At 34.6% G+C, this 5,972-nt stretch overlaps 1 pseudogene; it reads left to right on the top strand.

The window, feature by feature from the left end:
• Positions 1 to 344: 344 nt before the first annotated feature.
• On the top strand, positions 345 to 1,434 carry LOC146958661 (uncharacterized; annotated as a pseudogene).
• The last annotated feature ends 4,538 nt before the right edge of the window (positions 1,435 to 5,972 follow it).

Here is a 5,972-nt window from a genome sequence, read left to right as displayed (position 1 = left end):
TGATGCTAATTCTGTAAAAAATTAATTGTTTACGTTAGTAGTAATTACATCCTATCGGTGTATTATTATTGATGTAAATTTTGTTTATTAGTAATTATGATCTATATTATATTAATAATAATTACATCCTATCGATGTATTATTATTAGTGTAATTATTGTGGTACAATATCTTGTTTATTTTATGCTTATTATATTCAAATATCATATCGATATTGAAATATTTTGTGCTATAAGCTTTGGTTATTATTGTCCTTTGTGATATAAGATCATAATGATGTAGAGTTTTTTTTATTAGGATAATTTTGACTGCATATATGTGGAATCATTTTTGTATAATTTTTGATGATTCCTAATTGTTCAATGACAGTCTCCTTTCCTGACTCTGTGAAAACTCTGAATGGGACTAACTATGAGGACTGGAAAGATTCTCTGGATCTTTACTTAGTTATTAATAACTTTGACTTATCTTTAAGAACCGATAAGCCTGCTGCCCTTACCAATGCATCTACTGATATCCAGAAAGCCTTTTATGAAAAGTGGGAAACCTCCAATAGGGTGTGTCTTAAGGTCATAACTTATACCATGGAGAAGTCCATTAGGCAAAGCATTCCAGAAAAGTGACAATGCTAAAGATTATCTGAAGTCCATAAGTGAAAAGTTCACCCGCTTTGACAAAGCCAAGAAAAGTGAGTATTTATCATTGTTTGACAAGACAAAGTATGATGGTACAAGCGGTGTGCGGGAGCATATTATGAAACTGATGCACTACTACAATAAGCTGAAGGATCTCAAGGTGGAGATTGGTGAAAGCACTTTGATCTGGAGGGTCCTTGAATCTCTGCCTCCACAGTTTGACGTTATGAGGACCTCTTATAATACCCAGAAAGCTGAATGGACTATAGATGAGATGATTGCTATAGTAGTTCAAGAGGAGGATTCTCTCAAGAAGAGTAAATCTCATAGTGTTAACCTTGATGCTTCCACCTCAGGCACACAGGCTGTCAAGAACAATTACCACAAAGGAAAGTATCATCATGATGACAAGAAAAAGGGGAAAGCAATGCATCACTTGGAGCCTAAGAAGAAACCTTTTAAGTCAACCTTCTTTAAAGGAGAATGCAAGTATTGCAAGAAGTTTGGTCATAAGATGGTTGATTGCCTTATTTTGAAAAAGAAAAATGAGAAGCAAGGGGTTCACAAGGCTGAGGAAACCAAGTGATGCTGAGGCAAAGGTCATAGTGGGAGATGGAGCTGGAGTACCCGTAGTAGAAATAGGAGTTGTTTCTTTGCTTTTACCTTCTGGACACAATTTAATTTTGAAAGATGCTGTTTATGTACCTTCTATGAGAAGGAATTTAATTTCTGTTTCGGCATTGGACAAATGTGGTTACACTTTTGCTTTTGGTAATGGAAAACTTGATGTTCGTTTTAATTCCAATATTGTTGGTTCTGGAATTTTATGTGATGGATTATATTTGCTAAATATCGATGAAATGTGTGTTAATTATGTTGTTGGGACTAAGCGTAATAGGAGGGATGAGAGTTCTTCGATGTTGTGGCATAGATGTTTAGGACACATTTCTAGGCCTCGTATTGAAAGACTAATTAAGGATGGGATTCTCCCTAATCTTGACTTCTCTGATTTTGATACTTGTGTTGATTGCCTAAAAGGGAAATTCACCGCCAAGACTAGGAATAAGAAAGCAAATAGATGTGATGATGTGTTGCAGTTGATTCACACGGACATGTGTGGCCCCATTACACCTACTGCTATGGGTGGATACAGGTATTTTATCACTTTCATAGACGACTTCTCTAGATTTGGGTGGATAGATCTTTTGCAAGATAAGTCTAGTTCTTTGAGTGCATTCAAATTTTTCAAAGCTGCTGTCGAATTGAAAACTGGAAAAAGGGTTAAATGTGTGAAGTCTGACAGAGGAGGAGAATATTATGGTAGATATGACGAGACTGGAAGAAATCCAGGACCATTTGCTAGATTTTTAGATGAATGTGGGATTGAAGCTCAATACACTATGCCAGGCACTCCTCAACAAAATGGAGTTGCAGAGAGACGTAACCGCACACTTATGGACATGGTGAGGTGCATGCTTAGCCATTCTTCATTGCCTGATTTTCTTTGGGGAGATGCCTTAAGGACTGTTGTCTATATTCTTAATCAAGTTCCTAGCAAGTCTGTGCTGAAAACTCCTTATGAGCTTTTGATGGGTAAGAAGCCAAGTTTAAAACATTTTCATGTGTGGGGTTGTAAAGCAGAAGTTAGACCTTATAATCCTGAACAAAAGAAACTTGATCTGAAGACTATTAGTGGTTTCTTTATTGGTTATAGTGTGGGTTCTAGAGGTTGCAGATTTTATTGTCCTTCTCATTCTACACGAGTTATTGAATCTGACCGAGCATTTTTCTTTGAGGATAACTTGGATAGTGGGGTCTCTACGCCACGACCAGTTACTCTTGAAGAAGATCGTTCTTTTCTTCCCACACCAGTCTTTTCTCTTCCTACAGATAATGTGGTTCCAGTTACTCAAGGAGATGATATACCACCAATGCAGGTTGAAAACCATAATGATATTCCAGAGCCTATTGAAGTTGATGAACCGGGTGATTTAGCTGAAGTAGTTCCATTGAGACGATCTCAGAGAGTACGTAAGTCTCCAATATCAGATGATTTTGTCGTATATCTTCAAGAGCACGAGTTTGATCTTCATGATGATGATGATCCTACTACTTTTAATGAAGCAATCTCTTGCTCTCATGCATCTGATTGGTTAAAGGCCATGCATGATGAATTATCTTCTATGTCTCATAATGATGTTTGGGATCTAACAGAGTTACCAGTTGGTTGCAAGGCTGTTGGATGCAAATGGGTCTTCAAAACCAAACGTCATCCAGATGGTAAAATTGAAAGATACAAAGCCAGATTAGTAGCAAAAGGCTACAGTCAAAGAGAAGGGATTGATTATAAAGAGACTTTCTCACCTGTCTCCACCAAGGATGCTTTTCGAGTTGTTATGGCTTTGGTTGCACATTTTAATTTGGAACTTCACCAGATGGACGTGAAGACTGCCTTCTTAAATGGAGACCTTGTTGAAGATGTTTACATGGTTCAACCTGAAGGTTTTGTTGAAGCGGGAAAAGAAAACTTAGTGTGTAGGCTGAAGAAATCCATTTACGGATTAAAACAGGCTTCTAGGCAATGGTATTTGAAGTTTGACCAAGTTGTCACTTCTTTTGGTTTTAATGAAAACGCCTCAGATCAGTGCATTTATTTGAAGACTAGTGGGAGCAATTTTATTATTCTTGTGCTATACGTCGACGATATTCTTCTTGCTAGCAGTTGCATTAACCTTTTGAATGAGACAAGATTAATGTTGAGTAGCCACTTTGATATGAAGGACCTTGGTGATGCTTCAGTTGTTTTAGGCATCCAGATTTTTCGTGATAGGTCACGTGGTATTCTTGGATTGTCTCAGAAAGGATACATTGAAAAAATCCTTAAGCGGTTTAATATGCATTCTTGCTCTCCATGCACTACGGCTGTTCAAAAAGGTGATAAACTCTCTAAATCTCTATGTCCTCAAAATGATAAAGAAACAGTTGAAATGGAAAAAGTCCCATATGCTTCCGCTGTTGGTAGCTTGATGTATGCTCAAGTTTGTACTCGTCCCGATATTGCTTTTGCAGTTAATGCTTTAGGGAGATACTTGAGCAACCCAGGTTTGGGTCATTGGAAAGCCGTTAAGAAGGTCTTGCGATATTTGCAGGGAACCAAAGATTATATGTTGACCTATAAGAAGTCTGATCAACTCGAGGTCATTGGTTATTCTGACTCTGATTTTGCAGGTTGCCCTGACGACCGAAAGTCTACTTCCGGCTTAATTTTTATGATGGCTGGAGGAGCCATTTCTTGGAAGAGTGTTAAACAGACTCTTACAGCTACCTCTACCATGGAGGCAGAGTATGTCGCTTGCTATGAAGCTACTTGTCAAGCTATGTGGTTAAAAAATTTGATATCCCGTTTCAAAGTTGTTGAAAGCATATCTAGGCCACTTGTGATATATTGCGATAATACTGTTGCTGTGCATTTCTCTCAAAACACTAAGAGCTCTTCTCGGTCAAAGCATTTTGACATTAAATATTTATTTGTGAGAGAGAAAATTCTTGAATTTCAGACTCGAATTGAACACCTTGCTACAGAGAACATGTTAGCAGATCCACTAACCAAGGGCTTAACTGTTGGAGCTTTTCAAAAGCATGTGACTCATATGGGTTTAGTTAAGTTTTTTGATATTCTGGATTAGTGGGAGTCTGATTGTTATATTTTGATATAACTTTTATGAGATATTTCTGAAATGACGTCACTTAATAAACATATCTCTTTTGTAGCATTTTTTTTTTTTTTTTTTATGTTTGGACCAATAAGGATTACATATTTCTCATTGTTGTGTTAATCCATATTCATTATTGTTATGTGGAATGTAGGTATTTAGCATGTATGATTTGTTTTCCCTATCGGATTCAATTTCTGCATTGTGAAATCTTGCATTCTTAAGTTGTTTTTGTGACTAGTGCTGATATAAAATAGTTGATATACTCGTTTTATAATTTTATATATTAATGATTAATGATTAACTAAAGTCATCCAAGTGGGAGAATTGTTGTATTTTATGGATAACTTTAATTACGTTGATATATAAAATATAATATCAATTATTATTAATTGTTAATGCACTTGGTTAAATAAATATAATGAATATTTGTATTGGGCTTAAGTGTGAATGACCCGTGATGGGTTGGGTCATTCTTTACGTTAGCCTGTTGAGAGGTCTCTACCCTCATCTGGTGGATATATATAACCTGACTATCCCATTAGGTCAGTTATCACTGAGCTGTTATTCCATCAGCAAGAGGGCAGTTACAACTTCTCTATCAATCGTTCAAGAAGAATCAATGGATCCAACCATGACAGGTACATGTTTACATGCTTTATCGATAAATTTCTATTAATTCAATATGCCATGTTTTGTGTCTATAACTGTTTAAAAACACCGTAAATTTCATCATTCCAGACTTAAAAGCATGCAAACACCTCTCATAATTTTTTTCTTCCAGATTTTAAGATCCGAAAGTAAGGCGCTAGTAATTGGTGAGCCAAAAAGATATTATTGCTCTTTTTTATCAAATAAGTTTTTAGCTCAACTCGTAAAAGCCCCGAGCCTCTATTGACATTCAGGGCTGAGCGTCTGTTTGTGTTTTTTAATTTTAATATTTATAAAATTTAGATTTTAATCAAAATTATTTTAATTTTGATTGAAATTATAGATATAGATAATTTTCACTTTTAAATTGTAACAATTATACCTATATTTTTTTTAATTACACCAACAATATAACAAATATATTATAAATTCTTATTCTTTTTGAATGACATCAATAATATAATATTTTTATAAACAAATTTATTTAAGGGTATAATTGTAAATGAAAAAAGACATTCTAAAATTATGTATTCCCTTTATATATGTATAGAATAGATATATAGTCCTTAAAAAAAAATATATAGTAGATTTTTTTTGAGATATACGTATAGAATGGATATAGGTACAAATTATACGAAAATTTGTTTGATTATATAATTAGAATAATGAAAAATTTAACCTAAAATTTCTTATTCCCTTTACATATAAATGCTCATTTCTTCAAATTTTTGTTAATTTCAACTAAACATTTTTTTTTAAGAAGTTAAACTAACCCACTAAAATTGTCGGTGATGGTAATCGAACATGAGAAACACTCTTTAAGACAACACCACCAACCCAACTCAAATGGATTATTTTGACTGAACCTAATCTTTGATTTATCCAAATTAAGCATAAGTCTAGTTGCCATTTTATGGGTTATTATGATGCTAACAATAGTCCTTAAAAAAAAGAGTAAACTACACTCACCTCC

This window comes from Medicago sativa, chromosome 1, assembly GCF_051527215.1.
Source record: "Medicago sativa cultivar Bolivia chromosome 1, Bolivia_mono, whole genome shotgun sequence".
NCBI classification, from domain to species: domain Eukaryota; kingdom Viridiplantae; phylum Streptophyta; class Magnoliopsida; order Fabales; family Fabaceae; genus Medicago; species Medicago sativa.
This window is presented reverse-complemented; position numbering and strand designations above follow the sequence as displayed.